The sequence below is a fragment of the Sorex fumeus genome, unplaced genomic scaffold (genome assembly GCF_029834395.1).
Source record: "Sorex fumeus unplaced genomic scaffold, SorFum_2.1 ptg000037l, whole genome shotgun sequence".
In the NCBI taxonomy this organism is placed as follows: Eukaryota; Metazoa; Chordata; class Mammalia; order Eulipotyphla; family Soricidae; genus Sorex; species Sorex fumeus.
The window spans coordinates 36,903,041-36,922,955 of record NW_026606094.1 but is presented as its reverse complement, the minus strand read 5'-3'; positions in this window follow the sequence as shown (position 1 = coordinate 36,922,955).

Below are 19,915 nucleotides of genomic sequence, written 5' to 3'. Positions count from 1 at the left end.
CGGAACCTTGCATTCAGACAGGTAGCGAGTGAAGAGCCGAGCCAGTGTATTGATGAGTACTGACGGCAGGTTCTTCAGGTGTTCAGGTCTGACCTTGTCTGGGCCGGCTGCTGTTTGTTTCTTTACCAACGAAATGGCGTGTCGGATTTCGGAAGGGAGAACATTGGGAACGACATATCCATCCTGTGGAATTTGGTATGTCGGCAAGTGGACATGGCTATCGTAGAGATTTGTGAAGTCATGGATAATCTTCTCCATTGCCGTTCTGGAGGATGTGATGGATCCATCAGGACGTCGGAGGGCAGTCATCTTGGTCTTGTAGTTGGCGAAGGACAGGTGGGCGTTACGAATACTTTTCCTGGCTTCTGTCGCATTTACCAGTACTTCTTCTCTTCTCTCTTTGAGGTCTTCCTTGATCGCATCTCTGCACTGCTTTACGAGCTCCGACGTTAGCTTGAGGTTGCCTGAGGCATGCGCCAAACCACGCTGGCTAATTAGCTCAAGAGTTTTCGAAGATAGGCGATTTTTTGTGGCTATCTCTCTCTTGGCGTTCCTCACACATTCATGGAGGTGCTGAACCAGTCAATCGTATTCCTCGTCAATGTTGTCAACAATGGCATCTTCCCATGTTGCCGCAATAGTACCAAAGAGTTCCCAGTTGGTGGTCATTCTGGGAGTTCTCTTTTTGAACTTTGCAGCCCTTTCTCCCTGCTCTGTGAAGTAGAATTTTGCACAAAGGAGACGGTGGTCCGATCCCGTTCGAAATTTTGGGACAACAGCAACATCAGTCAGGCAAAACCGTCGATTGAATATGATGTGGTCTGTTTCGTTTTGGAATCGTCCACCAGGAGACTCCCATGTCCATCGTTTAGATTCTGCCTTCTGGAACTGTGAGTTACCATGAATGGTCTTGGTCGACATGATGAACTCAGACAGTCTCTCAACCTGTTCGTTCCATTCTAGGCCATGGGTCCCGATGTGAAGTTCTTCAGCTGATTTTCTTGGTCCTATCTTGGCATTAAAATCACCCACAATGATCTTGTAGAAGGTGTGGTCTTCTTTATAGAACTTCTCTAGCTCCATGTAGAACTTCTCGATTTCTCTTTCATCATAATGAGATGTTGGTACGTAGACACGAAGATAGAAACTGCAGGCAGTGAGCCACATCTATTCAAATGTAAACGTCCGATTCGGGTTGTTAGGCATTCGAATGAATCAATGCTCTTGGCCAAGTTTGTGTTGACAAGGACACCGACGCCTCCAACACCTCTTTTATCGCGTGTTCTGAGGAACAATTCTACTCCAGTGTCGAAAACGGCATGGTGAGATTCGTGCCTTCTTGTCTCGCTCAGACCAATGATGTCATACTTGATCATTCGCGCTTGTACCATCAGGTCCTCGATGGATGCATCTGATGCTAGCATACGTGCATTGAAAGTACAGACGATCATTTTTGTCTTCCTACGTTGTGGCAGCCTAGGTTGGCCTTGAGATTTTGTTGGCCTCTCCTTTCTCATCCTTCTCAGTGCTGCCATGTCGGTGAAGCCTTCAGGGTCAGGTGAATGAGACCAGTTGTAGTTACTGGTTTTGGCATATCGAATACACAACGGATAGCTTGCCAGGCTCTTCCGTGCGGGTGGAATACTCTTGGTGGCTTGCCAGTCTTTCCGAGAGGGATAGAGGCTTTTGGGGTGACCTCTAATCACCCTTGTAGGTGTTACCATATTTGAACCCTATCAAATATGGTACGACAATTCCGGAAGATGGGTATTTAGTGTCTTATGATGTGCAGCGACGGCTGGGTAGTGGGAGTAGTGTCAGTAGTGTCGATAGTGGAAGTCTGCCAGTGGGGTATTTATCTGGGTAGGGTGGGTCTCCTGTGTGCACTTCGATCCCTGGGTGGTTGATGGAAGCAGACAGGGCAGGGTAGGGTGGGGCTCCTGATTAGAATCCCTTTGTCACCTCTGGTTGGTGGGAGCAAGCAGAGAAGCTCTGTCCCTGGGTCCGCCGAGCCTGGAGTCCAAGGTCTCAGAGAGTTCCGCTTATCTTGTTCTGTGGGTCTTCAGTCCTGCGTGGGTCTCGGCCGGAGCTGCCACGCGGGTCCGGAAAGCGTCCTGGAGTGTGGCGACGGCTGGGTAGTGGGAGTAGTGACAACATTGTAATTTTCTTTTTTGGTTTTTTGAGTCACACGTGGCTGCACTCAGGGGCTTACTCTTGGCACTAAGCTCAGAGATCAATCCTGGTGGACTCAGAGAACTATTTAGGGTTTAAACCTAAATAGAACTATTCAGGGATCAAAACCAAGTCAGCCATGTGCAAGGCAAGCACCCGATCCACTGTTCTATCACTCTGGCCCCAATAGCCATAATTTTTATCATATATGTACTTTTTGCTTAAATGTGAAATTACTGAGTTCATTATAAATTCTATGTCAAATTTCTGATGATAAAATAAAAATATTTATTTCATTTCTAGCAATTAGTTTAAGCATGCCTCATTTATGCATGACTCTAACATACCTAAATTTACAAATATTAATATGCTAATTCTACATGAACTCCCAAAATTATGTTAAAATAGACAAAATCAAAGAAATATGATTGCTATATATAAATTGTTTCCTTATATTTTCTTTCTGTCTTCTAGCAAATATCCTAACATAAATACTAACTGAATAAATCAAAAAAGAAATACTGCTAAAATACCAGATTATTTTCTTTCCTATGATTATAATAACCTTATTTGTAGACAGGAGGTAACTTATTAGTGTGATCTTTCATCTGATCTTCATATGGGAGAAATTAAATGTTGCATATTTAAGTATTTGTGGATATGATAATTTAAAAGATAGCTTTCAGGTAGAAGGGTGTAGTGTGGGAATGTGTTATATATGAAACTTTAACAGTGTTGTTAACCACAGTGCCTAATATAATTTTTTTAAATAATATAATATTTTCAAGGAATACAGAACTTAAGACAGACAATGCAGCTGGAAGTAGCCTGAATTTAACTGATTCATGATACAATGAGAAGAAAAAAGATGAAAAAAAAATCTTTAAGAACACATAAGTCATTGTTGGATCCAACAAGTCCTATCCACCAGTACAGTACAGCTTCTTTGTCTTATGGATTAATCAAGATAAAGTTTCATCACAAAGGCATATACAGGCCCTTCCCTGCATTGTGCATATCTGAACATCTTATATTTGCTGGCAGACTAAAATTTCTACTAAAGACCCTGAAACATTATTCATATGTAAGTTAATACTTCCTGTCCCTCCCCAGAGGACAGCCCCAGGGCTAGAGCTAATCCCTTACTATTATTAGTTACCATAGTAATATGTATTTGTATACAGTGTGAGAGAGGGCTGTGGAACTCACAAAGAGACACATACACACAAATCTAGCAAATAAGTAACATTTGGAATTACAGTTTTGAATTAAAAATTAAATAATCCTCATCATGTTTGGTGTTCCTACAATAATTGGCAGACAAAATTATTTTTTCAGAAGTACAGACTTAGAAATGAACTGTACACTGATACAGAGAAAGAGATAAGAAATAAGCAAGATCTTCTATTTGTGTAAATACATATACAACTTTCTTAGTTATATTGGTTTATAATGCATTTCAGATATGCAAGACATACATCATTATCAATGCTATTAATAGTGTATGGTTAGAGAAAGTAGTGGTTAATGTTTTTAATTAACTTTCGCAACACAATAAAAATTAATTAGAATAAGTCCAAGTATAGAATAAATATTATGGGAACAAAATTTTATAGGGTCAGGGAGATGGGTGCGAGATGAGTGGTGCATATTTTGCATGCCCAAAGACCAGAATTCAACGCTCAGGACTGGAGGGTCTATGAACCCCTCAGGGTAAGGCTCTGCTGATTCCCTGGGGTATTTTGATGACCTCAGAAGCTCTGAGTCTACGCAGCACTACACTGCTGGGCCGCAGTCCCAAACCTTCTGACCCAATTAGCAATTTACCTTCAGGATTTCAATGCAGTCCAGGCATTATCTGTAAATTTAGCTCAAGCAATGTTCTTATGATTCTCCTTTTCCCTAACAAAATATAATTTTTCTAGTATGCACATTTATTTCAATATAGTTAGATTCACACATATATATGTAGATACATGATATTATATATATATATATATATAGACAATAGAGGAGAAGATGGAAGAGAGAGGGAAAAAAGAAGAAGCCATTTGGTTGAGGGAAGGTTTGGGGCTACACTCAGTGGTGCTGAGGTGCTGAGGGATAATGCCTGCTCTGTGTTCAGGATTCATTCTGGCTTTGCTCCAGAGACCATGCTAGGAATCAGATGGGTTGGTCACATGCAAAGCAAGGCTTTATACAAATCCCTGTATTATATCTCTGACCTCTTCAAATAGCAAACTTTAAAATAGCAGGAATAGGCATGAAAATAGAGAACTAGATAAAAGTTTTATAAATAACAATTATGCCAGAGATCTTGTCAGCTCTTTGCACAGTTCTCACTTATTGCAAGCCAGTTCATGCCTTACTCCTACTATTTGGGTTTAAAAGAATCAGAGTTATTATTCAATGTCACTGAGGAATTAATACAGTCAGATGTCAGATGTGTAAACATAATGACCATTCCTGGTGTGTGTGTGTGTGTGTGTGTGTGTGTGTGTGTGTGAGAGAGAGAGAGAGAGAGAGAGAGAGAGAGAGAGAGAGAGAGAGAGAGAATGTGTATTAAAGATAAAGAGGCAAGAGAGAACTTACTTCACAACTATAATAGTGAACATTTAAATAAATATGTTACTGGCAACACTGAGACATTAGTTCCTGTTAAAAAAGGTACCAGTATTTAAAATATACTTGGGGAATTAAAGGAGAGGAAGACGGAATCTAGTAAAACTAAGAAACATCTAGAGCAAACTTCAGATCATCTGTATTTCAAGAATTCTTGATTTTTAACATATTCTGGGATAATTAGATGACAATTCAATAGAAAATTGAGATAAATATATAGAGTTCAGGACAGAATTCAGCTAAAGGGAAACAATTACAAATATACCTCAAGATAAATAATGATATGAGAGCAGCAATATTGAGTGGAAGTATAATCATCCTATTTATGCTTTATGATTATTATACAACATAAAATACAATATTAAGTGAGAAATAGCAACAACATTAGTAAGGAAAATACTGCATCTGAACTTGGATAGCAATGCAATATATGCATGTACAGAAAAGTTCTTGTTTTTTAGTTATAGTATGTAGAATGAAAATTTTGAATTGTTGAGTATCAGATGTCTACCTTTTAAAAAATTTTTATTTCTTTTTCAACCATTTCACTATCACTTCTTAAATTAGCTTTGCATGAAACATTTGTTATAAGACACTCCCCTAGTTATCTTAAACACATGTAATTTATTAGCATCATGAAGTTATTTCAATTAAATTCAGACATAGCACCTCTTATTCTTTCCAGATTGTGAAGTCCTAATTATTTAAGTGCATCTTTAAAAAAAAGCTTCCCAACCCTTTGTTTCTTATTGGACTTTTAAAAACTTCTTTGTCTTATTATAACTTTATTGAAGTATAGCAATCTATCAGGTAATCCATGTCTCTTCAGAAGACAAAGCCTATACTTCTAGAATCCTTTTATTACCTACATGACAGAAGGGTTCTTGTCACTAACCAAACTGCAATAAATATTGGATAAATGCATCTATCCAAAAGGCAAACAAAAATAAATATTTATTTTTGAATAGAATTTCTGATTATGCTATGAAGGCCTTTTGGACTTAATTATTTTATATTAGTTCAAAGATGGGCTGGAGCAATAGCACAGCGGTAGGGCATTTGGCTTGCACACAGCCAACATGGCTGACCAGAGTTCAATTCCTCCGCCCCTCTCGGAGAGCCCGGCAAGCTACTGAGAGTATCTCGCCCGCACGGCAGAGCCCGGCAAGCTCCCCGTGACGTATTTGATATGCCAAACTGCCAAACACAGTAACAACAAAGTCTCACAATGGAGACGTTACTGGGCCTGCTGGAGAAAATTGATGGACAAGGGGAGGACAGTGCCATAACAGTGCTCTCTCTCTCTCTCTCTCTCTCTCTCTCTCTCTCTCTATATATATATATATATATATATATATATATGCACACCAGGCTCAACCAAGGCTCAACCTAGTTCAAAGATGACAGAAAATTATCCAGAATTATATGTACCAATGTACTATTATTTCATTATGACCTAAGGGTGAGTAGACTATACCCATGAGCCAAATCTGATCTGTTGCCTTTTTTATAAGTAAAGCTTTATTTTAAAATGCTATTCTCATTATATATATTCTCAATCATTACCACCATCTCACTACAATGGCTGAATTTAATGGCTGCAATATAGAGGCCAAGTTTTTTAAAAGCTTGATATAATTATACGGCTCTTGACATAGTTATATGGTTCTCATAGTTATATGACAAAGTTAAGATTCTTTGCCCTCATTTGTATTATAAAAGATTAAGAAAGTTTCTCTTTATTTTACTTGTGTGGATATAGTTTAGTTTTTCAATTTAATCCTAGTACAGAATTTTGTTTTATTGATTCCTTAGATAAATCATCAAAATATTCTTGAATGAAGCTTTTTTTTAATATATTGCGTGTTTGTACATGTGTGTTTACAAATATGCTTCTTGAATATAACTTTTCACACCCTTGACTGATTGTAGTCTCATTCTCTGTTCTGTAGACCTTCAAAGAAACTCTCATCTCACCTCTCTGATTTTTCCATTTTTCAAACACCTCTACCTTCAGATACCTGTGAATTTACATTTGTCACCTTATGTTCCTATATGGTTATTTATAAATAATGAGTCCACACTTAACATCCAAAGTTACCTCTTTGTAAGTAAAGCAACATAATGAAGCAACATATAATGAAGCCAATCTGATAAAAGACTAATTGACATAAACATGATTTTCTTTTCAATGGCATTGTTCAGTCACAAAAATTACTTAAAATCTTTTAAAAATTGTAATATTAAAAATAATTTGCATAGACTGATTCATTTTTCAGCTTGATTACTCCAGTTCCAAACCTGGCTAGAGTTTAAAATGGCAGCTCAGGGTCTTGGCCTGGACAGGATATCTTCTATTGCAAGGCTCTCTCTCTCTCTCACTCTCTCTCTCTCTCTCTCTCTCTCTCTCTCTCTCTCACACACACACACACACACACACACACACACACACACACACCTCAAATTTCATACTGGGAAATTTGAAGAGTCACTGGACTGAAAATACACATCTCTGGGATTTAAGGAATACAAAGTACCCAAGGAAAACTCATTTAAATAAAAGGAAGACTTTCAACCTTTAGCAGTGGCTCCTATAGGGGGATCACTTTTATCTTCCATCATTGATACTGAACCCTGAGTATTGCAGAATATGGCTTCAAAAACAAATTAAATTTATTTGCAATTAATACTATTATCACTAGGTTCATTTTCTGTACTGTATTCTATGTCTACCTCTATTATGGAGAATAGTAACAATTTCTTGGTATATCTACTTGTAATTCTTGGTGAGTTTTTAACACGTGTTGTGAAACACACTGGTTTTGTCTGCAGACCCCACACTAGCTTTTACATGTGCAATCTTTAATCTCATGATTAAAACAACAATGTGAAATTTGAATTAAAAGGCTACACTGTTTTGCCTTAAGACTTCTTTAAAGGCTCTAATTTGCCTCCTGCTGCTGAAAATAAAGTTTGCCAAGAAGGTAGATTTTGAAGGCAATAATCAGTGTGACTATATAAAGGGAAGGAAATGTAAGAACTAAAATACAGGTTTGATTCTAGTATTGGAGGAACATATATATTAAATACCTTTTATTTATCTTTTGTTGTGAAGCAATACTAATACTTCTTTTGTATTGCACTCATTCCTTTTTTCCAAAATTGTTGTTTTCTACAGATAATGGTTCGCAATTGAGTCACATGAAAGAAATTTCTGTGTATGTTTTCTGTTGAGAAACAAAAGACCTTGCACTAAAACAGCCTCTAATCCTCACCTTCTAACCTAAAATATAAAGCATTAATTATTCTCTAGAGTGCTAGGTGGTATAAAAAAAAGAGTTAACTAATAATTTCTGCTGATTTGGGACTTAAAGTATAATCTGTGCTCTTTGGTCGATAGTTGGAGCCCTTAAAAATGTTTGACTGTAAGCAGTTTGTTTAAAGTTACTGTAAACCTCTTTGGACTAACTAAAGGGATTTCAGTTGCATTTCAGTCTTCAACTCTGGGGAAATTTAAAATGCTTTAAACATATGGCTGAGTTGTTGGTTTTAAAAGCCACTTCTGCGTGGGGGCTTGCCCAGTGTTGTTCCCTGAGTAATATGGTCTGCAGGAGCCACATAATAAATGAATTCTCTGTCTGCTCATGCTACTTCCTCTCCGTAAATTTTAATTTCTTTCTGGGGAGAGGAAAAACCTGTTCCATATGTCTGGGTAATGCTGCGTTAGAGGCATTCACATAGAGATAATAGGCATAGTTTCTTGGTATATCCCAGTAATTCTCAGTAACTTTTAAACATCTGTGAAACACCCCATTCTCACTGTCTCCAGGCCCCACATTAGCTCTTATTTGTCCACATCTTTAATCTCATGATTAAAACAACAATGTGATTGAAATTTGAATTCAAAGACATTCTTCCTTGCTTTGCTTTGTCCTAGTGCCTACTTCCTTGCAGTCTGTCCTGGGTACAAAGCACAATAATTAAAGACACAGTTCTCTGGGATAGTTATAGTGTGTTGATGAAAATAAGAAACAAATGGAACGGTTTCATACTTATGTTGAATGTATATTTCAATGGATGGAGAAATCATAGTGTTGATAACTGTCTTTGCTATATAAAGAAAAAAACAACTGATCATTATAGTATAACACTGCAGAAATGAAATACATTTTCTATCTTTTCATATCAACCCATGTTCTAATTTCAGTTTTCTAAAAATTGGAAGTATTATTAATATAAAAAAGATAAGTTCAATTGTAAATAAAGTTTAACAATTTAAATAAAATTTCAACAAATAGATTATAGACTGTGAATACAGAAACCAAACACTGTATTATTTATTGCAACATTTCTGGCATAAGGTATGTGACTGTTGTGTAAAGAAATAAGATAATCATTTCTTATAAATGTGTTTGATTGGAATCATAAAACTCACAGAATAGCCAAAACAGTCCTGAGAAAGAAAAAGATGGAGGCAAGGCTTTACTCTAAATGATTCTATACAGCTATAAAAATCAAAATTATATAGTACTGGACAGAGACAGATTCTTAGACCATGAATAGAATTGATAGCATAGTAGTCAACCCTTAGGTGTGTGGGCAGTTAATTTCAACAAGCGGTTAAGTGAATAAAATGGAACAAAGAAATCTTCAACACACAGTGCTTAACCTTATATGAAAAGTGAAAATTAACCATTATCTGACACCATACAGAAAAGCTAATTCAAAATGTATTAAGTACCTCAATATTAGACCTGAGTCTATAAATTAAAGACAAAACTTTCCATGACACTGACCTCAGAAGAGTTTTAAATGACCCTATTCACTAGCAAAGAAAACAAAAGAAGTAAATAAATGGGATTGCATCACACAAAAATTTTTCTACACTATGAAATAACAATGGCTAAAATCAAGACACCACACAGAATGGGGAAACATTTGCACATCATACATCTATCAATTAGTTAATGCGCAAGATATAAAAACTCTTCCAAAGCTCAATAACAACAAAAGCAAACAACCCCATAAGAAATTGGGGAGAGGAGTTGAACAGATGTATCTTCAAAGAATATAAACAGATGACAAAAGGTATATGGAAGTGTTATTTATCACAGGTTATCAGGAAAAAAAAAATCAAAATGAAAATGAGATAACACTTCACACTAGTGAGAATGTTTGATATAAAAAAGTCCGTAAATAATCAGAACTGGTGAGGGTATGATAAAAACAAAAAGTAACAAAGTTTTCTTTGGGGAGGATTCTTGCCTGGATCATTCTTTATGGAATGTAATATGAAAATTTTAAAAATATTTTAAAGTAACCTTTTACTTGACTCAGAAATACCATCCCTTTGCCTCTTTCCCAGAATGCAAACATATCAATTTGTAAATACATATGCACATGTATATTCATTTCAGTACATTTACAATAGCCAAGATTTTGAGACAGTCCAAGTTCCATCAACAAATAAGTGGACAAAGAAAGTAGAACACTCCTGTGTGAGAGGAAAGGTGAAATCTTGCACTTCCTTCAATGTGGTTGGATTTGGAGGGTGTCATGCTGAGTGAAGTAGTCAGAAGGAGAAAGACAAATAATCTCCTTCATATGCAGAGTAGAAATAAACAAAACAAGGTTATACACAATAGACAATGGAAATAAAAACCTGAGATATTGCCAACAGAAGTGAGAACTGAGGCTGTAAAGGGAGGGATGGGAGGGGTTGGGAAGGGACCTTGGGAAATGGTAGAGAGACATTTTGAATCTGGTGGTGGGTGTGGTACAATTGCTGAACAAGCCTAAAACAATAACATTGATACTATTATATATTGAGGCAAACCATAACTCAATAAAATGGAAATAATAAGAAAAACAATTTCTTTAACCAATTGCAAGTGTTCATTACAGTTGCGCATATGCATTAACTTGTTGATAAGAAATCCACAAAATTATTCTCTAGATACTATTTAAGTCAAATTTTGGTATATGAGATAGTCCAGAGGTTTAAGTGTTTGCTCTGCATGCATACAAATGTCCCAGTTCAATCCATGGTCCCACATCTGGTCTCCTAAGCATTATTAGGAGTGATGCATGAGCACAAGGCCAAGACTAAACCCTGAGCATGACCCATGTGGACTGAAAACCAAAAGAAATATTGTCTCCACATTTTGTAGATAAGAAAACCAATCTTCAAATAAGTAAATCTGCCCAACAGTCTCCTCATAAATGAAAATAACTATATTTATTTTGTCTGATTATTTAAGACAGTTACATCTGGAGCAATAGCACAGTGGGTAGTGTGTTTGCCTTGCACACAGCCAACCCAGATTCAATTCTTCTGTCCCTCTCGGAGAGCCCAGAAAACTACCTAGAGTATCCCACCTGCACGGCAGATCCTGCTAAATTCCCCATGGTATATTCAATATGCCAAATACAATAACAACAAGTCTCACTATGTAGACATTACTGGTGCCTGCTCTAGCAAATTGATGAACAATGGGAGGATAGTGCTACATCTAACCATAATAAAGCATTTTAAGTTAAAAAAAAAACTATACCACTCAGGTAGTGAGATAAAGAGGAAGTGTATACCACACAGGTAGTAACATAAATATAGTGAACCAAGATAAATGAAGAAAATGCAGCAAATTACATTGTTTAATCAATTCATTGTGTTGCTGATGTTAAGGGAAAAGAAAGACTTAAAGAGTGTGCTGGGGGGTGCAGAGTGATAGTACAGTGGATAGGGCATTTGCCTTGCACACTGATCCTTCGCATCCCATATATTCCCCCCAGCACCACCAGGAGTGATTCCCACCACCAGAAATGATTCCTGAGTGCAGACCCAGGAGGCACCTCCAAGTATTGCTGGGTATGACCCAAAAAGCAAAAGAAAAAAAAAAGAAGGTGTCCTGGATTTTAGCTTATTTAACTAAATGCTTATCTCTTTCAGAGTTAAGTGATATAGAGGAAGAACAGAATTTTAATATTAAGGGGCAAGAGTGAAAGGGAAATAAATGAACCCAAATGCTACTCATAGCATTTGAGTTCATTTCTCTTTTAAGCATCCAGACAGACAAACCATTATGTTTTAGAGAGTATAATGTGGTAATCACCACTGGAGTACTTCTAATGAGGTATATTTGTAAAAAAAATTGCAGGCATAATCAGTTCTTGTTTTTCTTGCTTTTCAGGAAAGCTAAGTTATAATATTTCCACAAACGTTGAACTTACAGATGTCAAACCTCTGCGCCTAGGAAATATAAACAGAATATACTGTGTGTTTTGTGATCCATTGATGCATAATTGTATTTTGTGAGCTTTTGTTTAAATACACTTAAATAATGTGTGTTACTTAAAATTAATTGTATGAAAATACCTAGCTGAGAAGTGTAACATTTTACTGATCCTAGATAATAATATTGTGATATTCTTGGCTTTTGGTTTTACAATAATATTCAATACTATAACTTTTTTTATTAGTTTCTGTGATTGCTAATTTATGTCATCTTTGATGGGCCAGAGTAATTAATGCTCAAATATATGGCCAAACATTAAGCTCATGTTTTCATAAAAGTGTTTTCAGATGAAATTAACATTTAAATTGCTGGATTTTGAGTAAAGTAACCTACCACCTCCTCCTCAATGAGGGTGAACTTAATAATTACAAAACAAAAATGATCAAGATTCACACACTCATCCCCCAAAGAGCAATTCTGCTAACATTGTACCTCTGAACTCCAACTGTATTTCTAGATCTCCTCCCTGTAGCCTCTGACCTACCCCATTACCATTTGGACATATCAAACTCTGCAATTGCATGAACCAATTCCTTCAATTATCCTTATTACATCCATCACTATATGTGCTTGAATATGCAAACACAGACATAACACATCCTATATGTTCACATATTTGATAAATTTTCACTAGATATTAACTTGTAACATATAATGTGAAGGTTAAGCTATTTTCTAGCTTCTTAGTAGGAGAGCTCTCACTCACTCTAGATGGGATTAAAGCCTTTAACCAAGCTTCTTCACTGAGACTGCTGAATTTCCTATTACTTTTCTTGGATATATACTGGAAAATTTGTTTTTAAATATTGAACTTACCACCAAAAGCACTGTAACACCTACCTAAACAAAGCTTATCTAAAACATGCATTTTCTCAGTGTGACACTGGACAATTTCCTGAATCTAGGAATCCCAGGAAGATCTGAGTATTGCTCTTGTTGCCATCTTAAATAGTAAAATTACTAACAAAAGGAAAAAAAAACAAACAGAAGTCCATGAAATGATGGCAATAAATAAACTACAAAATTATAACATGAGAACAGATAAAAGTAGGTGGACTGTAGCCTTCCTCAATCTCTGCCTGGACAATGTGCATTGTAGGACTCTAATTCTCCACACTCCACATCTTTATGAATAATGGTGAGAGCAGTGATTCAGGAGATATAAGTAACTTTTAGCAAGCAAGTTTGGAAACAAAATTTTCACACTATGATGTACAATTGAAAACAGAAGGAGTTTAACTTTTATGTTTCCTAAATATATTATAATATACAAAGTGATTTTAGCAAATTTAGACAGAATGCTTATTATAGTAAACAACAGAAAGTTAGAGAGAAAACAGTTTGTAATCAGAGCACAGGATTGCAAGGTGGGGTATTTTGTTTACCCTTTAAAAGCTTTTACTTATTGTTTTATTTAGAATCACCATCAGATACACAGTTACAAAGATGTTCATAATTGGGTTTCAGTCACATATTGTTTCAACTCCTGTCCCTTCACCAGTGTACATTTCCCACCAACCATGATGTAAATAAAATACATGCTACTTTGATCATGAAAATTTTGAATATGTAGAAATATGGGATTAAGGGACAAGGCAGTTTTGTGAAACACTGACACTGAAGGGAAACATAAAATTGAGCATCCATATGCAGCCAGTTGCACTAGAAATGTGTTTTTCACATTACCATTATATACATTACATCGATAAATATTAAGGTTGTATTCAAAAAATTTTGAAGCAAATAGATTCGTTTCAATGTTTCAAATGAATATATATATCCAGTCAGTAATAGCTCTAGTCCAGCGGTCATCTCCAAATCGCATTATATATTCAGCCCATTTTATTTTTAACACTTTGGCAAATGAGACAGGGTCCGTGATTCGGGATCGTCCGTGATTCGGGATCGTCCGTGATTCGGGATCGTCGACGGAGGTTCAAACTCTGGATTCCTTCTCTCCCTTGGGTGAAACGTGATATTCCAAGCATAGCTCCTTCGATTCCTCTTTGGGAGACCCGGATAGCATTCTCAGTTTATTTTCGAAGGGGCCAGGTCTATGAGCATATGTTAATGTGGAAAAATGGTGGAATCAAAAAGATGTGTCCCAAGCTGGAGGTTCTTTGTCCTCTTAACAATTTTGACGCTCTTAAAGGTGTTCCAAGCTGCTCTTTTCCTCCTGCGCAGCTCAGGTGCCAGGTCATTCATCATGTTGAGTTCTTGACCTAGGTGCACATACCTGCTGTCCAACCTTTCCACACTCACAGTCGAAGTCATTTGTGCAGCATTTGTGCCACTTGGCTAATGTTTGGTATTAATAGAATAATGTCATTAGAGAAGTGGAGGTGATATGGTTGCTGACCATGTATCTTCACTCCCATTCCTTCCATTCCAGTCGTCACATGACATTCTCAAGGGTGGTACTGAAGAGTTTCAGTGAAATGGTATCACCCTACCAAACCCCTTTCTTTACGTTGATGATCACTTCTTTGTAGAATGGTGAGATCCTTGTGGTGAATCCATAATACAGTTCATGGAGGATCCTGATGTACTGAGTTTGAATGCCCTGTTTGGCTAGGGCTTCGATGAACACTGTAGTCTCAACAGAATCAAAGGCCTTCTATAAATCAAATGTAAGACAGAGCGGCATTTTGAACTCCCAAGAAACCTCAATGAGCTTGATCACCATGTGGATATGGTCGATCATGCTGAATCCTTTTCGGAACCCGGCTTGTTCGCATGGTTGTCCTTTGTCTAGTGTTCTGCCAATCCTATTCATGATGACTCGAGTGAATAACTTGTAGACTATGGACAACAGGAAGATTGGGCAATAGTTGCTGATGTCATGGATGTCTCCCTTCTTTTACAACAGAATGGTCCTGTTGGTTTTTCATAGGAATGGCACCTTGCATTTTGACAGGTAGTATGTGAGGAGCCAAGCCAGTATATTGACAAGTACTGGCGGCAGATTCTTCAGGAGTTCGGGTCTGACCTTTCTGGACCCGCTGCTATACGCTTCTTTACTGGTGAAATGGCCTGTCAGATTTCCGAAGGGAAAATGCTGGGAATGACAAATCCACCCTGCAGAATTCGATACGAGGGCAAATGGGCATGGCTATGAAAGAGATCTGAGTAGAAGTCATGGATAACCTTTTCCACTAGCCTTCTGGAAGATGTGATATATCAATCAGGATGTCAGAAGGCAGTCATCTTGGTCTTACAGTTGGTGAAGGACAGGTGGGCATTGTGAATACTTTTCCCGGCTTCTGCCGCATCAGTCAGCACTTCTGCTCTTCTCTCTTTGAGGTCTTCCTTCATCGCTTCTCTGCACTGCATTGCAAGGTTGGATGTTTGCTCTTGGTTGCCTGAGGCTTGTGCCAAACCATGTTGGTAAATGAGCTCAAGAGTTTCCAAAGACAGGCATCTTTTTGTGGCTTTCCCTCTCTTGGCGTTCCTTGCACAGTCATGGAGGAGCTGAACCAGTCAATCATATTCCTCGTCAATGTTGTCAATCACAGCATCTTCCCATATTGCTGCAAAAGTGCCAAAAAGCTCCCAGTTGGTGATAGTTCTGGGAGTTTTCTTCTTAAACTTTGCAGCCCTTTTTCCCTGCTCTGTGAAGTTAGAATTTTGCACAAAGGAGACAGCAGTCTGATCCCATTTCGAATTTTGGTTCAACAGTGACATGGGTCAGGCAAAACATCGATTGAATATGATGTGGTCAATTTTGCTGTGGAACTGTCCACCAGGAGACTAACAGGTCCAGTGTTTAGATTCGGCCTTCTGAAACTGCGAGTTACCATGCATGGTCTTGGTCAACATGATGAACTCAGTCTCTCATCCTGTTCGTTCCATTCTAGGACATGGGTCCCATTGTGGAGTTCTTCGGCTTACCTTCTTGGTCCTATCTTGGCATTAAAATCATGGACAATGATCTTGTAGAAGGCGTGATTTCTTTATTGAACTTCTCCAGCTCCACGTAGAACTTCTCAATTTCTTCTTCATCGTAGTTAGATATTGGTGCATAGACAAAGAAGATAGAAACTGCCAGCAATGAGCCACATCTATTCAAACATAAGCATCAGATTTGGGTTTTTAGGCATTTGAACAAATCAATGCTCATGACCAAGTTTGTGTTGAAAAGAAAAGCGACACAAATGATGCCTCTTTTTTCACACATTCCAAGTCGAAAATTGCATGATGTGATCGATGCCTTCTCATCTCAGTCAATCCAATGATGTCATACTTGATCTTCTGAGTTTGTACCATCAGATCCTCAATGGATGCTTCTGATGCCAGTGTACATGCATTAAAAGTGAAGACAACAGTTTAGTCCTTCTTTGTTTTGTCAGCCTAGTTTGGCTCTGAGATGTTAGCAGTCTCTCCTTGCTCATTCTTTTCAACACTGCCATATTGGCGGCTATTCCAGGGTCAGGGGAATGAGGCCAATTTTTGTTACTGCATATCGAAGATGGCCCGGATAGCTTGCCAGGCTCTGCTGTGTGGGTTGCATGTTGGTTAGCTCTTTGCCAATTAGCACCCTTAACACCCCCTCACCATAATGAGGCAGTGAACTACTGAGGGGAGGCAACCAGTTAATAAGCTTTTCTCCTAATCAGACTTGGTTAATTTGTAAGGTCAGATCTTTCTAGGACACTGAACTTGTAAGTTAATATTGCCTTTCTCCTCTCCATATGTCTTTTGAATAGTTCACTTTAAAGCAATGTCTTTTTTGTATAGACACAAGAAGACAGTTAATATTATGCTTTTGTAACTTGGGATTTAATTGGCTTTGAATATTATTCACTCCAGGGCATCTGTTTTCTCGACTTAAACCTCAATTGCCCTTAGTTTCTAGCATCCCAAAAGGAGGGTCCCGATGAGGGACTGAATGGACCCAGGAAAAGCTGTGAGCTATCTTGGCATTGAAATGAGCCAGGCCAAAGCACCATAATACGCAACTATAAATTGAGAGCATGATCATGTACAAATGCTGTAATGATCCAAAAGTAACAATGAGATTAGTACCCTACTAAGAATAGAAAAGTCTAATTTGGCCTGGAGCAATAGCACAGCTGATAGGGTGTTTGCCTTGCATGTGGCTGACCCAGTTTCGATTTGTCCATCCCTCTCAGAAAGCCTGACATTCTACCAAAAATATCCCACCTACACAGCAGAGCCTGGCAAAGTCCCCATGGCGTATTTGATATGCCAAAAAACAGTAGTAACATATCTCACAATGGAGACATTACTGGTGCCTGCTCAAGGAAATTGATGAGCAACAGGAGGACAGTGTTACAATGCTAATCTTGCCTGAGCACTGTAGTCTGAGATCAAGATGGCCCCAGGAGATTGGACGCTTATGTTTGAATAGATGTGGCTCATTGCCGGCAGTTTCTATCTTCGTTGTCTATGCACCAATATCTAACTACAACAAAGAAGAAATTGAGAAGTTCTAGATGGAGCTGGAGAAGTTCTATAAAGAAGACCACACCTTCTACAAGATCATGTTTGCTTATGTTTTATATAAGCAAAAATGAATGCTTATATGTTTGTTGGACAAGGAGAGAAGAAACACACCCATGGGATTTCGCTCTTGGGTGGGTTGTCCTGCTCAAAGAATATCTGTCCTAGAAGCAGCTTTCCCTGAGGCAAAGAAATTTAACCCTATTGATTGTGACCACACCTATATTTAAGCCCCAACCCCTCATTCTGGGAGATTTAAGTAGGTTGTAAGAAGGGGCTTGTGGAGCCAGAAGGAGAAAGGAATTCCAGAACCAGAAGGAGAATAAAGGGGGATCGAGAAGGAGAATGAAGTAGCATCGGGAAGAGAGATGCAGAGTGAGAGTCAGGAGTGAATGAAGATGAGTTTGGAATAGGTAGCAATTGAGACCAACCAGCCTGGCCCTCTTTCCTTCCTTTGCCTGCACATCGCCTTCTGTCTCTCTGAGGTAGGGGAAGCGGCCCAAGACTACCGAACACGGGTGGCAGGAGAGATAGAATGCCACTGCCCTTAGTAATTATACACTCGAGATGTTAAAATTAGTACTGTATATGGTCATTTTGTTCATCCTAAGCAACATATAATTCACAATACAGTGCAGAATTCAGTATTCTTCAAACTTTCTACACCTGTACTTCAGAACTTGGTCTGTAAACAGGTCTACAGACCACCAGGTACACAAACAAGATGTACAATCTTTCTATCTCCATCAGCCAGTGTTTGAAGAAGGGTGACCTTAACATCATAACAAGTAATATATTCTAGATTTAAAAACACATAAAGGGAAAAGCATGAAGCTAAAATCAGTTACTTTAAAAGTATAGCTTTGTGTTTGAGAGAACATTGTGTAACACATAATTCTTCTTAACACCATATTCAGAGATGTTGTGCTATCCAGAGCCAAACTTGCTTGGAATATTTGTATTCTAGAAATAAGCAATTGATCATAATAGCATCATACGTTAACCAGTATAATTCATACTAAAATTCAAAATATATTGTTTTATGTTTTCTCTATTAGATGTATATTATTTAAAATAATAAATATGTAAGTTTTATAATTTATACTTTATGTTTCCATTTATATTTATACAGTTGAAGATCTAAGCTATATTTTTACCTTTGTTATTTTTGAGGGTTTGGGGCCATATCAAGTAATGCTCAGGACTTAACTCCTGACTATGCTCAGGAATCATTCGTAGCAGAATAGGGGAACAATATAGGATGCTGGGGATGGAATGTGATTTGGCCACATACAAGGCAAGTTATAATAAACAGCTTATAACTCAAGACCCTAAACAGATTTAAATAACTCATTACCACAGACACTCTTGTTTATTACATTCAATTTAGATACATGTGTCTACTTTCAGAATGTAACTTACTTTATTCTACATATTGTTCATATTTACTAAAAACATTGAGACCAAGTAATAATAGTATAATTATTACTTTATGATATGATAGATGTGAAAAATGTCCTCATTCTCTTTTAGCTATACACTGCTTTGTTACCTGTAACAATGCCTTTTCTCATATAGCGCTGATACAAAATAGTTCAGAATTTTATATTAATATCTTTAGAAACTATCGCACCACACAAGTAATTAGAGTAAGAGAAATATTAAACACTGCTGCATAAAACAACAAAGCTAACAAATCTCAAATTTATTAATTTCAGACCAATTTTCAGATCTTATTTGAAAAGGAATTGGTGTAAACTTTTATCTGAAAGCATGAATTGAAATCAGTCTCAGAAGACAATGGGACTGTTCTTATGAAATGCTAAAGTTGGTAATATTTGAGAGGATATAATTATTGAAGTAATCTTATGTAACACAAATCAGATTAGTTTTAAATTAATACATAAAATGCTAAATTAATGGTTGATATTTATTATTCATGTTGAGATCTTCTCTTTAATTATTTTTCTATTTATATTTCGAATATTTGCAAGTGGGATATTTATACAGCTTTTTGGGACTGCAATCGTAAATTCAAGTAAGATGTAACTAAAGTTACACAAAATATACTTCAAATATACTGTGATGCAGTACTTCTCAAGTTCAATTTCTTAATAAGGAAATTAGGGGTTCAAGTGATAATGAATCTATTAAGGTAAGTACGCATTGCATGTGGCTGACCTTGGCTTAATCCCTGATAGTCCTGGTCCCAGATGACACTGATCCCCTGAGTCCTGCCAGGAGTGATTCCTGAGCAAAGAGCCAAGAGTGATATCTAAGCATTGCCAGGTGTCATCCCAAACCAACCGAACAAACAAGAAACAAGAAATATCTAGAGATTATGTTACTCTCTCTATATATAT